The 23,154-nt window shown below is 40.3% G+C and overlaps 1 protein-coding gene across 5 annotated transcripts in view; it reads right to left on the minus strand.

The window, feature by feature from the left end:
- pcbp3 (poly(rC) binding protein 3) overlaps positions 1 to 23,154 on the minus strand; it is a 92,005-nt gene that overhangs the window by 41,596 nt on the left and 27,255 nt on the right. For all 5 annotated transcript variants that reach the window (XR_013493265.1, XM_033617232.2, XM_033617233.2 and 2 more), the window contains exons 2-5: positions 11,892 to 11,948; positions 11,634 to 11,699; positions 11,137 to 11,242; positions 10,481 to 10,602 (exon numbers count right to left, since the gene is read on the minus strand). The gene's annotated coding sequence lies outside the window, so the exon portion shown is untranslated. The remainder of the gene's footprint in view (positions 1 to 10,480; positions 10,603 to 11,136; positions 11,243 to 11,633; positions 11,700 to 11,891; positions 11,949 to 23,154) is intronic.

The following is a 23,154-nucleotide window of genomic DNA, read 5'->3' on the forward strand; positions in this document are numbered from 1 at the left end:
CACGTGGATGTTTGAAAAAACTTCAAAATCCAAAATCATGTCACATCATGTTTGCCAGTCCGACTGGTCTGTGAAGCTCTATATGAAAGGAAACTAAAGGAAGAAAGGAAGCAAAGAAGTGTAGGTTTCTCTGGATGCTGTATTTTCTGGTGTTTGATAAGAAGACGGTTTAATAAATATTCAGTTCATTACTTTGGGCAAGTTTACATACTCCACTGCCACAACTAAATGTCAATAATTATGTGATTATAGTGGGTCTCAGTCGCTGCTGTGTTAACGATGGTATCCTTTCATTAAAAACGTAGTAGGTATCAAACAATCAGATGTGGCCATTTTATGCAGCTGTGAATCTGTGAAAAGGTAAAGGGGAAACCAGCTGAAATCTGGCTGTTTAATTAAAGCAGGAGTCTACATCTGTTCCCAAGATGTGACTGAAACCAACCTGTCAGATTCAGTCCAGACTGTGGTCAGCCTTAATGCGTCTCGTCCAGTTGCATACATGATGTGGAGCAACACATCCTGTCATTGTCTTTCTCTGTGTGACAGCTGAGCTCTGACAGTCACAGTTTAAGACAGCCAAAATGAAAAAAAGAAAAGAAAAAGAAAAATGCAGCTGGGGTCGATAAAAAAACAGCTTGTCTACACATGAGGAAAGTTTGTTTTGCTCAAAATGGGCTACTTTGATTAGTCGAGACTGAAAGAATAATTTGTCAGGAAAAAAGACTCAGAGACACATTTAATAAAATATATGTACAGTTTGTGTACTGATGATTTGTGTCTTCACAAAGACATACGTCAGTGTCCTGATGTCTCTCCTAGTTAGATATTTTGGCAAAAACTTAAGGGCAACACACACCAGCACACAACGTCTATCAAAACATCCACTTTACATGTGAGCCCACAGCGGCGGCATCTTGATGTCAATCAAGGTGTCAGTCAGCAATGACATCTGTCAGCTTTCAAGAAAAGCAGCGGCAAATTTTTCTCATTTACTCCCTGAATTGGCACATCACAGCTACTGTACCATGACTACTGCTTATCTCTTTGTGACACATCCAGTCAAGGCTATGGGCGTCTTTTGACACATGTCAAGCAGCTGATGTGGGTGGAACTCTGGTCTGATCAGAGACAATAGTGGCCTTTAAGTAGATGTAAACACATCAAATCTAGATGAGATTCAAAAATAGATGTGAGCGTTTGCTAGGTTATCAGTTTAAAATATTACAGCGTATGTAAATACATTTTATCCAGTCAAACAATTTATGTAATTGATAGTTTAGTGTTCGATGCTGTTCATCTTTACTGACACTGTTGATTCTTAAAATCAGAAACAAAGCATATTTATAGAGTAAACTACCTCATGGTGCATGGACTGAAGCCTCTAATACCAATCAGCCAAACTTAAGAGACATCCAGTTGGAGAGATAGCCAGTAAGACAGGAGGGAGTAAGCAGCTGTTTAGCCGGCATTTGGTGCTTGGGAAACCCCCTGCAAGATTTGAGAGTTAAATAATGAGTCTCTGGGATCATGTCATGAAAGCAAATTTCAACCAGCTCATTAATATTTGACTTCATTGCATTGCTTTAGTGCTCCTCCTTGGCCAGTTTATGGGTAGTGCTGGAGAGGGTGTAATTAATGGCAATATAATGAAGGCAGAGCTGCAGTAGGATATGTTAGTGCATAAAAACTTGTTTAAGAACCGTAACTGCTACTGTAGAGTTGATTCATCAGGTCTCAGTGAGTTGTGTGTATATGTGTATGTACACGCTGTGTAATTGCCCCCACTGGTTACTAGACTTTAAATCCTACTTACATACTCTATGGATGTAATTGCCTAATTTATATCGAAATCTTTATGGGATTGAAATTGTACATCAAGAGAAGTCTGGAAAAAGACAGTATAAATGACCCACCCAAACTTTCTCCATGACCCTATCTATGCTGTTTATCTCCCAGTGGGTTTGGTAGTGCTCTGGGCAGTTAAGACTACAATGTAAGCAACTGTATCAAAGTCAAGCATAAAATTGCTGAGAAGGGTATATAAGCCAATGAAGCATTTTAGAGTGAATGTGGGTGAGTGCGGTCATTTTTGTGTACAACTCAGCATCATGCCTCCATGTTTTAGTTTGATGTACTGCACTTAGTGGCATTGGTTCATACTAATCCTATTATTAATCTGTTATAATCTTGTTCAGAATGAAGTCAACCAGCCGTCAGCCCTAACAGAGTTGCTACTATGCTTAGTGTAGTGATGTTTACTGAGATAAACCTCTTTCTATTATCCCCATTCATATGACTATTGAAAGAACAAAAAGCAACGTGCTTATAAAATCAGGGAGGATTAATTTCTGTGATTGTGCCTGAGCAAGTTAGGGTGAAAGCATATGTTACTTGGAACCATAAAAACAAATTGCTCTCTGTATAATCTCACCTGGTTGACTTTGCAAAAGCAAAACAACTTCTTTCAATAAAAACGATTTAAAAAATGTAATGTACTGAGTGGGGTGTGAAATGAACCTGCTCACACCAGACTGTGTGATGTATTTTTAAGTTGATTAATATAGTAACGGAACCTTATAAATACTGTGTCTAGATTTATTTGGGCATTCAAACACCTGTGCTGCAGTGATGGCATCTTATTAATTTGGCTGGTAGAGTTTACATGGTGGAGGCTTTCAAGGAAAGTTGTCTGAACTGTACGCGCAAGTGTATTTAATCTCCAACTTGTTTGTGTCTAGTTAATGTTTCTGTATGGTGTGTGCTACAGACTATATATTATGGCCAGTAGTAGCAGAGGCACAATGTACCTCCCCTATAGGGTTATGAAAGGAAGCCAGTATGCGCTGACATAGTTCCTATCATACCAAAGCAGTGCTCTGTAGAGGGAGCCAGCTTAGATATTTTTTTTCTGAGGATCAATCTATAAAGCTTGGCTGCAAGTATTTAAAAGTCAGAACACACAGACATGGGACGTACAAACATGCTCAAAGGATTTAAATACAAACGGGAAGACGGACACACCAATATATCCACGCAGAAAAAACTTAAAAGGAAACATGCAATTTCATTTCCTTTCTTCCTCCTCACTGTCTTGACGTTTTTACTCTCATATGAAGCAGTGATGGCGGACAGAAAGCTTACGTGAACTTAAAGCGGGGCAATATCAGTCACAGCTACATAAATGGGTTCCACTGTGACGTGGGAAATCATGGGGAGCAATGCAATATGCACTAACGTAAAGTAGTGGGTTGGAAATATGTGACCAACCTGACTATAGCAGGCAATTCTTCGCCGTGGTTATTTGTACCTTAAATCCTGCTTATAGACTTTAATTCCCTTGCAGGCATAATTTCAGCTATGTTCTCCTTAGCTTCACTTCTGTGATAAATGTTAGAAAGGCGTAAGAAATGCCTCATATGTCTAGCATGGCATCTGGAATGAATGTACAGCCCCATAAAACACAACACAATAGTTTATAAGTGAAAGTTTGGCTCAGCTTTATACACAGGTGAAACTGAGCAAGTCTCTGTTGTTACTGTTGATGGGCCTTTGATTCCTAAATTGACTTGACATTTGAGTCACAAGGAAAAGTCCCTTGGAGATGATAAAAAGAAACTTTGTTGCAGTTCAGGGGCTGCCTGTTTGTAAGTCCACAAATCAAGGCTGAATATGTCATTATGGCCAACAAGGCTGTGCCGTCCCTAGGGCTCCATACTGCCTTCTTTTGCCCAAATGCGAAGGTGTATCCTTGACAGCTCATGGTACAGTATCTCTCAGTCCATATTGCTACTGGTTGTTTAAAGGAGCATTCAGGCTCTCTAATCAACTCTGAAAGTTGGGAAATATGATGTGAACATGTCACATCAACGAGGTCTTTGCCATCAGTCACTGATGAATACATGACATAAACTGGAACAACAAAAAAGCCACTACCACTGTTAAGGCCCAATCCCAATACCCCCCCCTTGTCCACTACCCCTTAGCCCTTGGCCCTACCCCTAGCCCTTGCCCACTACCCCTTGGCCCTCAAAATGAAGCAACGAGGGGTAGGGGTAGAAATCTTTCTCTAGAAATTGGGACACCACTCACTACGTCACTGCGTCGGTTATGTTCACGCATACTTAACTATTTTAAACTGTAAGCTGCGAGCCATCTACATTTCCAACCGGCATCTACAATGGAGTCTCATTCATCCTACTGATCGCGTTTGCTGCATTCATCATGCTTTGTTTGATGAACAACAGACAACAGAGGACTTCTGCTAGCTAGCTAACCAGCTAACATTACAAGGCAGCATAGTTATACTAGCTGGCGTGTTATCGTAATGTGAAAAGTCCGACAATTTTGCAGAACAGGACAGATGACAGACGCCAGATAGTGCGAGCTAGCTAGCTAGCTAGCTAACAAGCAACCTGACGACGGTAACATTAGCGATGTATGAAATTTTTTCCCCGTCTCTTGCTCGGTGGCAGCCATGGCGACGTCTACCCCTCATTGGCAAGTCAGTCTGAAATCCCTCGCTCCGAAGGGCTAGTTTCATACCCACTACCCCTCGTTATGCCCCCTAACCTTACACACAAAAAGGAATTGGGACACCCCTACCCCTCGCGGGAATGCACAAATGTAGGGGTAGGGCTAAGGGGGGTATTGTACTTCAGAAATAGATTCCACTCAGGGCTGTTTCAAGACACTCTGGGGGCCCCGCCTCTAGGGGGATCAAAATAAAATAAATAAATAAAATAAAAATCAACCAGCCACCCTCCTCCCCTGACAAGTAAAGAACAGTCCCTTCACAAGTGAAGAACAGTCCCTAAAGTGCAGTGAGGTTTGTCTACCGTTACCTGCCACAAAGAGAAAAAATGTGAACAGCTTGTTTCTCCTCTGACACATCACATACCTGTGTGCCGCCACGGCTTGGCTGTTCAGGTATTTCTGGGCAGTCATGAAATCAACAAAGAGGAAATTATTGGACCTGGAGCCGGACTTCTCTGTTGCCGGTAAGCCCTTATCTTGCACCATATTTGACAGGAATACGGCGTCTGTGACCCCCGTTCAACCCACAACCGGCAGGATTCGCCTTTCGTTTCTGCTGTTGGTTGAAATCTGTACTCACACAGCGTGCTCCTGAATGATTTGTTTTGCTTGCGCAAACTATTTTTAGTCGCAAATGCAAGTAAAATGCTTGCACCGTAGAGCTCTGTGGAAAACAAATCACTGTAGCATTTATAAACAAATCGAACCTACAAGTAAAAGGAAATAAATAATAACTTTCACTGCTTAAAGATACTCAATAGCTCAGCTAATACCTGAAATGTCACTGGATACAAACCACCGCAGCAGCATATCGAGTGCCAGGTGGCCAGCGCGCGCCGTTATTGGACAGTGCATGGACACTCACCCTCTTGCGATTGGACTTTGAACTTATCCCACAGTAGTGGTACCGTGAGGTACCGTAGTACTATGGTACTCCAACAATGCTAGCATGGGTGGCAACCAATCATGCGGGACATGGTCTCAATTTGCGTGACGCGTGAAAAGAGACAGAAATGCTGTGCAGTCCCGCACAATGCGGGACGTCTGGTCACCCTACTTCCACTGCCACTCACAAGCAGCAGCTAGTAGGGGGCCCCATTCGGGGGGATTCCAACATGTTGTCGTTGTTGCAGTGTCTATAGGGGTTCCATCATATTGTCATTGATATGGACCAATGTCAGCCGTCTCTGGGGGCCCCCTTCCAGCTCGGGGCCCTAGGCAATTGCCTAGTTTGCCTGTCTGGTTGCATCTGCAGCATTGATGGAGTTTATCACTGCTTTTTTTTTTTTTTAAATATTTTGTTGGATGTTTGAATGAAATTCCCTGGCAGTAAAAACAAACCAAAAAACATTCAGCTTAAGAGTTGTTATGAACAGCACAAATGCTCTTCTAATTTTGCTGTCTGTGACCTCAGATGTATTGTTTTGGGAGTGCAGACTAGACCATTTGCCTTCGGTCCAAGGTGGATTCATTCAGTAAACATGTTTATTGCTTCAAGCACAGTCTTTATAGTTGCAAAGAGCAAATGTTTCTCTGAGAATTTAAAGTATATGTTTCTTTTTTTTGGTTTTCTATGACTTCATTGCTTTGTGTCTTTTAGGGCTCGATGTTGATGTGCAATGTTTAAGCCTGACAGTGCTCCCTTCCGTTGGTTACTCTGAACCCTGGAAAGATTTCAAAGCTGTCACAAAGACAAAGGGTAAAGTCTGCCTTAAGATATCCCTGACCACACTCCACTGTGGAAAAGTGAGTTTTTACTTAACAAAACGGGCAGCCCAGTCTGTTGATAGATGTCACAATGAAATTGTCTTTTTTTAAGTGGGGTTGTATGAGGCACTTATCCATACTCAGTGTATTACCTACAGTAAATGCGGGTCAGCACATCCCCCAGTTTAGAGAAGAAGGCTTGAGTACCAACACAGAGGCTAAGCAATGTGCTGCTGTGGATGGGGTCAGCACTAAAATGTATTTTGGCCACCTGAAAAACAATCATCAATCAGTTTGGGGGGGTATGGCAGAAAGCGCCGTTTTTCTTGTGTGAACGTCGACAGGGAATTGGCGCCCCCTGTGTTATGCAGACGCCCCTGCCTGTAGCCTACTGGATTACAAAGTGCTGATGTTGCCGCACACAGAAATTATGAGAGAAGAAGGGCAAGGGGGAGGGGGTGCGGGGGACAGGTTCACCTCTCTATTGGAACAGGTGAAGTTAGGGGGGGTCATCATTGAGGACTTTGTGGTAAGGAAGGCCAGAAGGGTGAGGTTGTAGCTGCAAGTGTGTTCTTCTGATCAGTGCAGTAGTATCAAAATTTTACTCTGACTCGGCCCACTTGACACGCTGCTGTGTTGTGCTATGGCCTATAGTGCTGGAATTTGTTATTTACATGACATGCAATAGGGGATGTCGCCCAGGGCACCATTTAGGCTAGAACTGCCACTGCTATGTTGAGTACATTTTTCCACTGCTTTACCTTTGCATCAAACAGTGATTTTTAGGGAACTAAAGCTGTTATGTCACTTTCTTCAAAGCCAGACTCCATTAAGAAAAACAGTGATTTAACATTGCTGAAGATAGGAGCTGCTGGTCTACTGCTGCCTCGATCAGTTGGGGTTTTTTTTGTGTGTTACTGTGTAACTGTGTGACTGTGGCGTTTAAAGTGCTTAGTTCAGATTTACCAAAGTCTCAAAATAATTCCGTTGGAATGGGCTGTCTGATGGAGTGTCTCATACAACCCCACTTCAAAATCTCTGACCTATCCCTTTATATAATGAATGTGAAGGTCCATGCATATAATTTATTTCCCCACTGGCATTCATTCATCAACACTCAATTCAATTCAGCCTCCCAAGCATGAAATATTTTAGTGGCGGAGTGGGCTGAAAGGATTTTGAAAATGTTTTCTGGGGTCTGAACCTCAGTTAACTGCAGGGTGCAGTGCATGCTATCTCTGAGCCACTCAACTTCTCACTTCAGTAACAGGCAGCAGAGGCAAGCCATATGTGTGGTCAAGGCAGAAGACTTTGCTCGCTGAATGTTCAGCCAGGCAGCCTGTTCATGGCTATAGACTTAAAGGAGTCTTACTATCACAGGTTGGTGGTTCCCAGACAGGAATTGTCTCTGTTTTGTCTTCTCAAGTTAAGCCTACAATACAACTGGCCACAGCTGTACCACCTTTTCTCTGGTACTTTTTTACTTTTTACACTTAAGTATGTAAGCATGACAATGGGTCTCTCAGAACAGACATAGGAGTTGGGTATTAAAATACCATGTGCACATGGACGGTAGTGCACGTGAAATTTTAACTGTACACCTAATTCTCAGCTGTACATGTACATGTATATGTACATGTACATGTGCAGTCTCACTCCTTCTTCCTCTCCTTGCAGATCTCAAACTCATGCAACTAAAGTTATATCTAATATTACAACCTTTGTAATACTTTCTGCTTTTCTTTCAATACAGCTCACTCACAGAGCGGCTCCAGTCTCTTGGCCTGTCTGTAGCACAGCAGTCTAAAGTGTTGGTATTACTTATGACATGTAGTCCATCAGATATGCTATACATATTATATGCCATACTTTAGAAAACTGTGGAAGGGACATTGAGCGAGGCTACAGAGTGGTGGCCCATTGTAGCACATTTTACAATAGTTTTTTAATAATAACAATAGCAAAAAAAAGGGTGCGACCAACTGAGAAAGTTGGGTGCATCAGCGCTAAAAGTTAGCCTAGATCCTTTGCAACCTATAACTGATAACATTGCGGCATGGAAAGAGGAGACTGACAGACAAGATAAAGCAGCACTATAAAACACTGGGGTCAACTCAACCGCCGCTTGGATTCTGATGCACATTTATTGGTGTTGTTAATGATACAGCTGTGAAGTCCTAATTTGATTGTTTCATGGTTTGCTAAGTTCTGCTTAGGATTTCTGCTGAAAATGTTCCTGTGACCATGAAATACTTAACACCACTCACAATACAAGAAAACTCTTACATTTTGAAACCTGCATTTTTAAATTCATTTTTACTTTGGTTAAAAAATCTTCAAAGGCTACCTTTAAATTCCCCTAAAGACACATTTTAAATTCTGTAAAAAAAAAACCTCTGCTATGATTATATTTTTTTTTAATGTAACCCTCCCACATTAAATCAAAGCTTTAAAAAAAACTCTGGAAAAGGGGCTGGAAGCAGATCTACTCCTTCTCTCTCACTGAGAAACACTGGATGTGGCTTCTGCCAGCCTACCTTGCACTAGGTTTGGCATTCACTTTCCGCTTTCTCCAGTGCTGGCACAGTGCTAAGAAGTGTGGAGATAAGTTTGGCTATGTGAGACTGATGCCAGGTTGCATAGTGAGAGAGCAGCACACATCAGCATTGTTAGCATTAGCATTAGCAAGGAAACATTGGAAAGATTCAGCCAAACATGTTTTTATGTTGTTTGTTAGCTGTTAGCTTGTAGGCTAACTGTCAATGGCTGACACAGCATTAGTGCTTGTGAAACATAAAGGAATATTTTCTATGATGGGGTTTTTTTGTGGATAGTGGAGGGAAGCTATTTATATCCAAAAATGTCACACTCAAATCTATCACTGTGATAATGCTAACTCTGCTCTCTGTACTGACATGTCCGCTCTGTGCTGGAGATTTCAGTTTTCTTTGCTGGTCTTGTGTCAAAGTCTGTTTCCCCATTGATACGTGTTCCCTTATTAGAAAGTGATTGGCTCGCCCCCTTCAGTAGTGGAGTGGGAAAACACCTCTTTAGTGAAAAATGTTACACAGATACAAGTCAGTGTAGTCAAGGTCAGACATTTTAGGGTGACAAACAAGAAAAGCCCATTTTTTAATTCAGCTACAGGCACAGCTTATAAGATACAGGGCTAATTATTTAAACATACCATGGCAATGCTACATGAACACTAAATAGAAAACTCATAAATCACCTCACACATCAGTCAGTCATTATCAGTCAGTGTTAGTTTGACTGGGTTATGGTTTCTTGGTCTACACCCAAGTTTGGAAAAAGCATTCACATAATCAAATGTTTAGACCAGGGGTACTCAAAGTGTTGATGACTCAGTGCCAGTTTAGGGAGCTAGCATATAATTGAGGGCTGCACAGGCAGAGTGTAGTTTTGAATTGTCCATTGAAACCTCTGACTTTAGCTAACAGCTGACGGATGCTTGGTGGGGGGGGGTGAGTTTGATGCAGTCTTTTAATGGTGTATTAAAAGTAAGCTATTGAAAGTTAAAGTATATGGACCATGAATAATTAAAATATAATGCATACATTTCATGTCACATTTAGGGGCTGCACAAACTGTTACTGAGGGCCTCCATTGGCCTGTGTGCAGCACTTTGAGCAACACTGGTTTAGACGAACCACTACCGCATCAAGTCCTAACTGTGTGTAAAATTGTGAGACAGAACCCTAAAACCCTGAAGCTGATGGGAGATTTTGTTTAAACCCTCTGTGAAATGACATTGTGTTAGAGAGGCTAGTGGAACAGCAAAGAGATGAAGTTTGGAGAGACAGAGGAGTATATGCCTTGTTACTTTATCTGACAGTACAGAAAACTGAGACAGGTATTTAGGCTGACTGGGATGGTCTGAAAGGGGGAAAATATAGAAGAGGTAGTAGTAGTATATAAAACAGGGTGAGCAGTCATGGTTGTTTGATGTGCAGTCATAAACATTAAATATTTATTCTGTTAATGAGCAAATATTTCCCACATTGCGTCACTGATAGTTTGACTTACCTTCTAGCAAACACAATTCCATGATTAAAATTATCTGCATGTCAGTGCCAGTGCCACAGCCCCCCATCAACCACCATCCAGTCTAAAACTCCAAATCAAGGACACCTGCTTGTTTAAACCTCTCTGTAATGGAAGGAGTACAGTACATCCCATCAATTTACCATTGACAGATCAAATGAGTGTCGTTACTCACCAGATTTGCACTGGGCGTTGTGTTCCCAGGGCATACAGGACACCAGAGCAATGTGGTCTCACACGGACACAGATCAGTTCATCAGCCTTTGGACTTCCCTTCAGGTTGATAACCAGCCCATGCTAAAGCCAAGGAAAAACAATAGACAGGAAAAGAGAGGTTGCAACTGGGGCTGGGCCATATGAAGACAATCAAATATCACAATATTTTTTAACAAATACCTTGATAATATTTGATAAATAATCATCAGTAACGTCGATTTAATAATTAAGTGGGTAAAGACAAATAATAGAACAGCTAGAACAGTCTGGTGAGTTCATGACATTACATCACTTCACTGTAATGTAGCCTTTAAAACCAGGAAAAGACAACAGATTCATGACATCTCGTCTCATATCATCCACCCGAGGATTTTTTCTTTTTTACTCTTTAAAATAATATATCACTAGAATATCACTCGGAAGTTGTATTGAGGCATAGGTTATTATTACATAGGTTGTTTTTCTTATAAAGCCTGTGTTTCTCTCTACAGGATCGATACATTGTGAAGAAAACCGAGACTCTGGGACCACCGCCTTTCAATCAAAATAGAGTAACCCATCAGTCACGTTGCTCATAGTGTGTGCAAGCAATAGCAATAAGAGGGCATGTCTGACCGAAAAGGGATCCCAAAAGTCTCCCAGGTTTTTTCTTCCAGGTCATGTGACCTGTGGCTGGCAGCCTTCCAGCAGAACGGGGAGACTGGACGTCTGGCTGATGCACCTAAACAGATCACAGGGTTAAGACATGAGAACATGTCTGTTACAGGGAGTTTTCACAGCTGAATCATAGGGATCTAACAGATAAAATCTTGTGCCTTGGCGTAAGGAGTATTCTGACTGTTAACTCAAAGTTGCATCAACTAAATGCAGTTGAATACTCCACTATCTTATGAACGCAGTGAATGAGTGAGTGACTTCTAGCCTGTGGGAATCTGCGGCTGAGGTTATTTAACCTCTGTATGATGTAATAATTTAGAGGGCCTGCATTTGCATAAATATGTGGCTCTTCAAGTGTGAAGAGCATGAAGTGATTCAGGTATGTTGGGATCCATGCTGTATATCTTTCAAAGAGATGTAGAATCATCTGAATCAAATTTAACACAACCACTTACTTTGCTGCGCTTGGCCAGCAGAAGGGTATTAAGATCAACTAAAGTGTGGAAGTGGACTCAGCGGATCTGTTGGAGAAAGGAAGATGCTGCTTTAAAGGCAATGGTGAATATGTGAAAGCACACCATGCACTCCTCTGCTGTTAATATGAATTAGAGCATTATCATTATGCATGAAGTAAATGCATTAAGGGTTTAATTCTGAATAGAGGCAAAGTTACTGAATGAGTAATCAGTGCAGGTTGTGCTAATGTTTCTTACATTGTGCTGTTGAGTTGTTGACAGATGGCACTCCAGGGGAGGAGAGGAGAGAAATTCCTGTGAATGAGATTCATATATTAATTTTAGTGTCAGTGTGACTTAAGGGGATGTACAGTAACAGCTCCCTCCATCGCCATCTGCTCGTACCCCGCTGGGTCTCATTCATTCCCAGCCACGCCCAGCTCTACAATACACACATGCACATACACAGTGTTTGAGTTTGTGTGCGCTGCCAAGCCTCTTCTCTTTAGAAGGGGACCACTGCCCTCTGTTGGTGCTTCACGTGATTCACCATTCAGTTCGGCTGCTGATGTTTTTTTTGTCTGAGCATAAGTTAACATAAGAACAACACCATTTACCAAAGGTCACATACGAATACTGATGACATAAATGCCTCTACTGTTATATTTGACATTTGTCATAAGTGGTGACAGTAGAGTGCAATGGCAAATTAACAACCTATTACTCTATTAGTCCGCTCGGTGATCGACAGAAAAATAATGGACAGCTCTTTTGATAATTGATTAATTGAGTCATTTCTCTGACACAAATGCCAACAATCCCCCAGTTCAGCTTCTTAATTGTGAAGTTTGCTGCATTTGTACGTCCTGTTAATTAGGGAAGTGAATATTTTTTAGCTTTGTCTTGTTGGTTGAGAAAAACAAACAATTTAATCACAAGTAATTTAATGACATAATGGCTTTAGGACTCTGCGATAGGCATTTCAACTTCTTTCTGGTATTTTGAAGACAAAATGATGAACTGAGAAAAATAATCCGCACATTAATTGATCATAAAAATAATTGTCATCATCGAGGACACAAAGACACTCCTCTGAATAATGCCAAAGAGGCCTGTCTTATACATAGACATCGACCAATGCACACAAAATCACAGACATATTAGCTAATGATGTGCTTATGAATAATAGAAGTATGAGAAAGACACTGCTTATATGTCTTAAGTCTAAAACTAAACAAAACTTAAAATATGAGTAAACAGTAATTTGCTAAATACTTCAAGCAGTACACTGTAAATGCCCACAAAAACACCTTTTTTAAAAACAGTATTTGAAGTGCTTCTCAGGATTAAATGTTGGGTTAATATATGCTAGTCTCTTCAGGGCCTTTTAATAGTTATAATATGCGTATATCATACATCATGAGCAAAAGACAGACAGGGAGCAAGAGAGAGTGCATGACCTCACATAATCTACAATTACACACACACACACACACACGCACAGACTAAGCTTATCCTCAGAAGCGGGGTGGCGATCTGATCTTCTCTTAGCTTTAGCGCTGCACCGAGGGCTGGGTGGGGGTGGGGAGGTCCCCAGAGGTGAAACTCTATTAGCACGCAGCATGAAAGTCAATGAAAAGGACCCCAGTGTGCTCCAGCCCCCTGACAGTATTAATGTTTAATGATATCTAAAAAGGCTAATACTCATCCCCCCTTTTCGCTTTTGCTTTTATCCTCTCATTAAATATCCTAACAATATCATCACCTCCTCAGATTAGAGCGCTGACCCCATCTGCTAAAGGACTCGCCCTTCACTGATGGTGAACACATCTCTCTTTCACTTACTATTTCTCTCTCTCTCTACAGTATCTCTCTCAGGCAAGCACGCACGCACGCACGCACGCACACACACACACACACACACACACACACACACACAAAAGATTAATGTAGCATTTAAGATGTGTTGGGGGGAGGCAGCACATCACCATATGTTGGAATATGGATATGTAATAAGACCTTATGTGCACACAGAAAATTACACTTTGAGTTTATATCAAATGTATAACACACAGGCTAACTCTCTGTCTATGCGCATGTTAATTATGTTGTGTTTGTGTCTTGATTCAGCAAGGGGAATTATGAAATAATAATGAGCCACCAGTGGAACTTCACTCTCAGACACCAGTGGCAGCGATGGGTGTTCAAATCTGTGAGTGAGGAGGAAATCGCACACCATCTTGGATCTCAATGAGGCCTGTTTAGCTGTAACTACAGGTCAGGGAACAAGACAGGCTTTTTGCCGTATGCATTAATTACAGAAACTTTGAAAAACGAGTAAAACTAGGAAAACTGAACATCACACACAGACAGCAAAGACTGGGTCCAGTATCTGTTTGAAAGCCACCAAGATCAGTATCAAAGTATTCATGTTGAGCCATTCATGTGTGTGAAGAATCACTCAGACAAAGACACTAATGTGGATGAGTTATGAGAAGGAAGCAAGTGACACTTATTGGGCGTACGTGCTTTGTGAGCAGCTTTCACTGGAAGCCACTACAGCAGCCCCCTGTGCATAATATTGCCTTATTTATCACTATTTGTCAGCAGACATTCTGTCAGTCATATGGCATTTTTCAGTTGGGAGCCCACATTCATTTGCTGCAGTAAGCTAATGTTGATGTGTAAAAAGGTACCATTGATACTTTAAATGTCTGGATGCAATCACAAGAAATGTTTAAATGACAAAGCAAGGGTGAGCCTTCAGTAGCTGTTAACCCTAACCCTAACCCTAACTCTAACTCTAACTCTAACTCTACACAATTTCCTCAAGGTTTGCTAACATTTCAAAAAAATGGCTCGATAAGGTTTATACAAATAAAAGAGTAAATAAGTGCTTTGACTTTATTAAAAACATTTAGTCAGAAAGCCAGTTTAAACAAATGCAAGGGCCACACACAATAAAAGAGAGCGGATAAGAAAAAAAAAGTACAGCAGCACTCTATTAATTTGACAGATTTTTAAAAATTGTTTTGTGTTTAATTGACTTTGTTGTGATGAATTTTTGACATTTGACATTTTTATTTAATTGAAATCAATTTGTGTTGAAATTCTGATTTCTGTTGTTCTACATAAATTCACAGATTTGTAAAAAATGATTCTTTTACATCAGCATTGTCATGCAAAGTAACTAATTCACAAAATGTTGAGTCCAGAGCTGCACTGTGCAGTCAAGTGTACCCATGTTTATTGAAGACAAGCCATTTTGCTTCAAAAGAAAAAAAAAAAAAACAGGGTAGCACCAATCATTTCTTTGTCCTCTGTGAGTAATGTGAACATTACAGCCTTGAGACGAATGGTAAAATTTAGCGTTCATGCACAATTTAAAATACACGGATAGAACTGGTATCAGCTTTAATTGACTTAATAACTGATTTACATTGAAACATTCATTATTAAATTTCATTTTCATATCCATTAATGCAAGTTTTGTGGGTGTAGGAACAGTTCAAATGTGACAACAGACAGGGCACCACACAATTATACTTGCTACAGATTCATAGAAACATCCCCTCTTCTCTCCAAGTTGTTTGGAGGAAATATTCTTAAATTTGATATTGGAGACAATATGTTCCTATTCCGGGTGGCACGGTGGTGTGGTGGTTTCCTCCCACAGTCCAAAGACATGCAGATTGGGGACTAGGTTAATTGATAACTCTAAATTGTCCATAGGTGTGAATGTGAGCATGAATGGTTGTCTGTCTCTATGTGTCAGCCCTGCGATAGTCTGGCGACCTGTCCAGGGTGTACCCTGCCTCTCGCCCAATGTCAGCTGGGATAGGCTCCAGCCCCCCCGCGACCCTCAAGAGGATGAAGTGGTTAGAAGATGAATGAATGAATGTTCCTATTCCCTTAATATGTTTCTTATAAAAAGCACAAAAAATCCCCCTCAAACTCACTCTGTACACAGCTACAGTTGTCCCGGGTAATATCATTGTCAGATAATGTACTAAAGTTGTCTTATTTGGAGGAGAAGTCAGATATTTAAATAATTACCTAAATTCTATTTTGTAAATTTCCAACAGTTAACCTTTGACCTACTATCATAGATGTGTGTGCACATTATTTTCCTGCGCAATAGAGGATTGTTACCAACATTTTTGGGGCTCTCACTTTTGGTTTCACCTCTAAATAAAATGATTTAGCATAGGGATGAACTGATACCAGATATCAATTCCATTCCAGTGCTTCTTTTTTCCCCCAAATTTAAAATCTGTATAGCATTGCATGGAACTCATTCAAATAGTTTCTATGTAAGGTAATGTGAGGCACTACAGACTGACTTGACAGCTCGCAGTGACTGACTGTAATATTTAGGGGACACACCAAACTTAATAAAGACTGATGAGGAATTTTTTTTTAATATGGACTAGTTACCTCATTGCTGATACCAGATCCTCTTAATAATGTCAGTATTGGTGCTAACAAACATCCAGTCAGTGTATTCTATAGTTCAATTCCTAGTTTAGACAAAATAATAGACTGTTGGGTGTCCAATCGTCTGACCGCTCATGTTTCTTGTCCTGTTGGAGTGATTTCGTAAGTGATAGATATGATGACCATATGAGATCTAAGTTGTAGTTAGCTGGAATTATCCTTTAACAGCTCGTCACGTGTTGACTAGTAATGGCCATTATTTGTGTGACAGCATTAATCCTGCTGTCTGCTGGTGGCAGCAGTAGCTCAGTCCATGGGACTTGGCTTTGGAACTGAAGGGTCACTGGTTCAAGTCACTTAATGGACTTAGTATGAAGTGTGGAATGGCAGTTGGAGAGGTGGCAGTACAGCGCCTGGGCACTGTCTGGGTGCCCTTGAGCAAGGCATCAAGCCCCCAAACTGCTCCTGAGGCACCGTTCATGGCTGACCCTGCACCACCCCTTTGTTGAAAGTGTTTGCTTGTCTGAAAAATTGTGTAGATTGCAAACAGTAATAGAAATGATACCACAGTTGACAAACTGTAATTATGTAAAACAAAGTTAGCCCATACTTTTCCTTCGTCGTGTTTCTCTGCCCCATCCTTCTTACTCACAATGTGCAACACTGCATGTCGTGACCTGATTAACAAGACTAGAGTCTACAGCCACACTAGCAGTTCTGCGAGGCTGTGCTACAGATGTGTATAGCTAGATACTGAGCCCCAAGATGACGCCTAGTCAGTCTAATGACAACTGCATACCTGGCGCATGCACCAAAAAAAGTTTGCCGCTTCCAGGTTCCCTTTTATGGGTTATGTGGCCAACTCAATATCCTGATAAATACCTGTGACTACTGCAGAGTCATTTGACTGCATTCTGTGAATGCAGACTGTAACATTACCATTACATACAAAAGCCAGATGTTAGCAGGTGTCAGTGGGTTTTTTGAGCAATGGTATAGGGGCTATAGTCACAGTGCCATGTCATATGAAATGTAAATCAATTCCATCATGTTTTTTGACCATATTAAACATAATTTTGTTGGTTGCATTACCTTAAAGTAAGAAAATACCACATCATATTAAACTGAGATGACTAATACTTAGTTTGTGGACACTTCTTGGGTCAAGGATTTTTTTGTTAATCTGTGGATATTCTCCCTTTCAAAAGTTGTGTCAATGGCCCATGTTTTTACATGGGGCACTGACATCTTGTCATAAATGATGCAAACACACTAAACTGCACAGCGCCATAATAAAACAGGGCATTTATAAACACAGATGTACACTCTCACACACATGCACACACAGCAAAGCAACCACAAAAGCACCAGTGAGCACTACATTCTCAAGGACACACACACACAGACAGGGCGAGCAGGCAAAAAGTCAGAGGAAATGCTTATGCCTACAAACACACTCAGGAGAGGCTGCACAGCACTTAAGTGGTCACTTTCACACACAAAGGCCAATCACAGGAGCTTAGCTGGCCCCATCAAGCTTTTTAGCAAATGCTGCCACACTGAAATTGCTTGTTTAGTTAACCCTGTGTGCGACTGACAGAAGTGTAGTTCCATCACTCAAGTCTGTGTTGTGCCAAATGCTTTGCTTTGAAGTCATTTAGAGGGAGACCATTCACTGTGTGTAAGATGACTAGGGCTTGTCATTTGAGAGGAGGGATTAGTCATGCTATGTTTATTGGAGAGTGTGCATCAGCTTTCTTGACTGCTGCGTTTTAGGGATTTTTGCTTCTGAGGTGTTTTTGTCAGAGTTGCTGAACACTGTGACACTGTAAGAGAAAAACATATGAAAACTTCAGCTTCAAGCAAACTCTACAGCTATCACACAATAGTGAAACTGCGTTATGCCTTCATGGAGGGTTAAAGTTTTTCAAACTTTGATTCATTTGCTGTGTCACGTCATCAAATTAGTCATGCTCTCTCAGAAATTATAAAGCAAAGTAGAAATGTGCATTCAGTGAAGTGCAGATTTCCACCAGGCGGACGCCTGAGCTGATTGCGGCCACTCTCGACAAATCTTGTAATTCCAGCAGATACACAGTAGCACGTTTCAGAAGTGTCACAGAAATGAATAAAAATGCATGCCTCGTTCTCCTGCTAACAGGCACCGTACAGTATATAAAATATAGATGTGATGTCATTATGAGGATTGTTATGTTTTATTTAACTGAAACACAGTAAGAAGTCTTTGATCCATGTCGCTCATAACTGGACTTTAAACAGCATTAACTTTGTCTGTAGACTACTGACCAAACTTTTTAACTAGGTTATATATAGTACTTACTTATGTTCTCTATTTCATTTATTTAATGTTTTACGGTAAAGCACACTGAGTTCACTTGTATGTGCTGTACAAATAAAATTGACTTGACTTGACTTACAGTACTAATGGCAGAAGCACAAATATCAACCAAAAATGACCAAATCAATCTGAAAGTCTACAAAATCTGGCAGGTGAAACACTACGCTTCCAAAACACTCCCAGTGTGGTATGACTCCCTTGCAGTCAAGATAGCAGCAAGTATAACAAAAACACAGACTAATTCATCTCGTATCATGCCTAACTTTAAAGAATTATAACATATTGATTATGGAAATAAGATGCAGATGCTCTTGTTCAAAATAAGACCAAACTTTTCTTAGGATGTCAGTTCTTGAGCCACAATAAAGGCCAAAAAATGGCCTGCAACAGACAGTAATGCTTGTTGTTTTTAGCCAAACATGTGGCCCCTGTCAGGGTAAGAGGTATGATGAGACAACAGCAGTCAGTGATGGTATACAGTGTTATGTATCACCATTACCACAAGAGATCCTTAAGCATATTGTTTTATTTTATTATTATTACTCACAAAATATTAGGCTGATTGGTCCAGTAGTTCGCGAGATTAGCTGCGGACACACAGATACATGTACTCAGACGCTCACACACGACCTGATCCCCTCCAGGTTTACACCTTGCGGAGATAAATACATCTGCAAGATCTAATGAGTTGTGGGCCAAGAGTAAATGTTAGTAAGCAGCCCTGCATAGTGCAAAATCAAAGTTATAGTGAATGCAGATTCATCACAACACACACACAGATCTTCAGGACAAAGTTGACTACATTCAATTTCAGCAGTTTATTCTGGCCCTGTCAAAAAAACATGCTGATGTTTTGGCCTGGTGGCCTTCATCGGAGCATAGACTTGTATTAGAACATTTAACTCCTCCAGTCAGAAGGGACAGTCTATCAAAACTACTCTAGAGAGGTGCTGGTGTTCAACACTCAATACAATGAAGCCTGCTGAACTAACTGATTTCAGTTTTAAATGTTTCCTCTGAACAAGTTTCAAAATATATATACGAACAGACTGTATATCACAAAACCTGCAAGCTCAGTTAAAACTGTTGAGTTGTGTATTTGCAATTTCACTTGTTGTTGTTTTTAGCCATTGTCATATTAATATTTATATTTATATATATATATATGTATTTTATTATTATTATTATTATTATTTTTTTTTTTTTTTTACCATTTTGAAACTATCTATGCAGGGATGCACCAATTGTACAAGAAATTCTAGGCCAATACAGACTTTTTAGAAATAATAATATGTCTTCTTCAAACAACCGCATTATTTTTTATTAAAAAAAACAACAACTACATTTTACATAATTACATTTAAACACATCATGAGAATGTTATGAGTTACGTTCACCCAACACTGTGCAACCTGTGTGGGGAAGATCTCTGGTTATTCCAGACGGGACCTAGAGACCTGCTTTTTAGCCTGCACAAAATGAATGTGACAACAGAAAAACATCGGCCACTGCCATTGGTGAATGTTGTCTTATTTGCTAATAGGCCGATGGCAGTCAACAAGGTGAATTTCAGCCGATTCTGATGTGCAGTCAATAAGTTGGTGCATCCCTTCGTATCTTAGTTAATTACCATGTGACCTTTCAAGCCAATCAAATTACATTAATTATCGTAGAATAATGTATAACTGCTGCAAATGATTTATTAAGGACAACTAGCATGCTGGGGTTTCATTTGTTGATACAGTATGCAGAATGATTTGAAATGGAATCAAACGTTAAGGTACCTACATACAGGAAATTACAAAGGGTAAAACGGACCTTTCTATTTAATTGAGTATTGCATGATTTATACACCCACCCTGTCATTCATTTATTTATGTTTAGACTATGCTGCAAGATGATTTGGCGTCACAGCAGGGCTACATGGTCACGTCAAGGTTAAATGTTTAAAAAAACAGACTGTTGTTGGCAGAAGTAGTTGATTAGGTCACACATGATGTTTAAGATCATCTATACTGTCAGAACTGACTTACAGGGACATAATCATGACTAAAAATCATTTAATTTAAATGTTTCATAAAGGATGTATTTATTCAGTGTGATCACAAAGTTCTTCGGTTCTAATGTGAACGTCCAGACACAGTGCAAGGTATAAGGAATAAGATGGCTTCCCTGGTTGTAGGTTGCTGCTCCGCTGTGCAAAGCATCAATGTATGATAGATGGATGTGTTTGGATAATCCTCAATTAAACTGAGAGGTCATTTTAATTAGTTAGATATCCCGTCTTTGACCCCCTTTATTGTGCCTGCATTATGCGTCTGGGCTGTGCATGCACATGTGCAAGGCCATGTTTTTGTCTGTGTGTGTTGCACGCCTGCATGAGTTGCAGGGAAGGGGCAAAAAGCAATCGGTGAGGCTTCAACTGGAGATGGAATTGCCAGTTGTATATCTTGACGCTGGACATATTTATGCTCAGAGAGGCTCTCCTTTCTGCCTGCTCATCACAGCAACTGTCGGGTGGTGAACTGTGTGTGTGTGCAGACTCTGTTTGTGCTATGTGCATGTGTTGATGATATGAGACCGTGTGCATGTGTATACTGTATGTAGTGTACATCGCTTTCAATTTGCATGTTATGTTATGTGTGTATGTGTCACTGAGACAGAGTGCACACTTTATACAAAAACTTCATTTGCTTTATCAGCACAATTATGAGCCACCAAAGTATTGCCATATCATGTTGTACAAGGTTTACAATGTAAATATACCAAGGGAGGATGTTAATGATGTAAATGTTTTGCACATTATGACATACCACAAGGGAAGGAGGGCTTTCTATGGCATTAACACAAGGAGAAAAGTCCACTTAGCCTGCTCATCCTGATCCTCAGCCCCTCTAACAGTACACAGCACTGCCCTCAGATAGTGTGCACCAACTAATTTAATCCACGCACACAAAGAAAAATAAACGTGTCACTGGACATCATCAACACAGTAAATGCCAACGCCCTTAAGCCCCGAACAGACAATAACAAGTTGCAGATGATCATTGTGAACAACCATCAACTGACAAAGACTTTAATCACATATATGTTTGACTACTATGCAAGTCCAACAAAATTAAAACACTTTGCACAACACTTCTCTATTACACCAGACTTTATTCTCCATGCTGTGCCACAGTGTACTTCAGTCACAGCCTGAGGGAAAAACGAAGACATGACAAAACATGACATTGTACTGAGCTCCTTGAAATTCTGACTTCTCTTTTAGTGTTTTTGGTTTCTTTGTTTTTAATGCAATGACACTGATCTGGATTGATGTAGTTATCAACAATCTGATATTATTAATACAAAGTGAAATATTCATCTTCAAGATACTTTAAAATTCCCATGTCATGTCTTTGTCACCATTTCCATCCACCTCCTTCCAAATTATTCAAACAGTGCTTGCGGCCTAGCACCATGCAGATAATGACAAGCAGCCACGAAAAAGACAGGTGTTGTCTCATATTGATCGCATGCCACTGAAATGTGTTAAATTAAAACTGTATCGTGGCAGAGTTTGTGATATCAGCAAACATCGTATTGTTGTCCAAAAAAATCAGTGCATCATATTGTGATGAAAGTTGTGATTTACACCCATATAAATCAGATGTATAGTCACTTTATATATTTTCTATTGGTCCAGGTCCTGTTTTATACAGTTTATTGCAAAATAAGTTATCTTATTGAGCTGAACCAGGGCGTTAAGTTGCTCTTTAATGATGTAAGTGCAACAATTAGTCATTTCTTCTATAATATCTACACTGTGGATGCTTAACCCCGAGAGATGTGCAAAGAAGACTCAAACGTCCACTGGATAAAGTCCAAGTCAAACTACGCAAAGGACAAATGCAGAGATAAATATATGAGCAAAGTGAGGCCTGTCAGGATAATTTTCTGGGCCGTTACGTTGCTGTGTCTGATAAATTACATTTCACACTGGTTATTCAAATCAGTTCATCCTTTGTGACATCTGTGTGAATGAACATTGAGACACAGAGCCCTGAATACACATCACATATTTCTCAAAAATGATGAATATTATTTTGTTTGTATTCTCCTGACACCCTTCATCACTTTTGTCACTCAGCGAAAGACAATTACCCACATGTTTTCTGCAGTGCGCCTTTGTTTTTCAATTTGTCAACACTGTATGGTGTGAAAAAATGACTGATTGTTTAGTCTTAGAGTACAAAAGTAATATGAATGACCAACATTTCTAATTACAGTGCTTGAAAAGCACCAACTCTGGCTTTGAGTTTAACATCACACTGTAATATTCCCTATCTCTGCTAAATCCTGTTTTTAAACTGAGTGCAGTATCCCTTGCCAACAGTTGGGGGTCACCCACAGCTTATTGTTGTCTGCAAACTGCACAGAGGAATTTTGTGTTATCAGTTGTGACAAGCAACTTGTTCAATAAAAGGAATTTCACCACCAATTTATTCCGAGATTGGCAGTCAATCACAGCCTGCATATCAGTTTTAAGTGCATTTGTTAGATGTACAGTCACAACAAGTCTGTTTGTAGCTGGCATGACATGTATCCTGCAAGACTGGTGCTCCATTTGTGGACAGATTTCTTACTGAGACGTGTTCTTTAATTTGCTCTGTTTGTATCATCTCTGGTGTTTATGAATCAACTACCATCTGTTTCTGAATTCTGATAAAAGAGCAGAATAGA

Source organism: Epinephelus lanceolatus, chromosome 14, assembly GCF_041903045.1.
Source record: "Epinephelus lanceolatus isolate andai-2023 chromosome 14, ASM4190304v1, whole genome shotgun sequence".
NCBI classification, from domain to species: Eukaryota; Metazoa; Chordata; class Actinopteri; order Perciformes; family Serranidae; genus Epinephelus; species Epinephelus lanceolatus.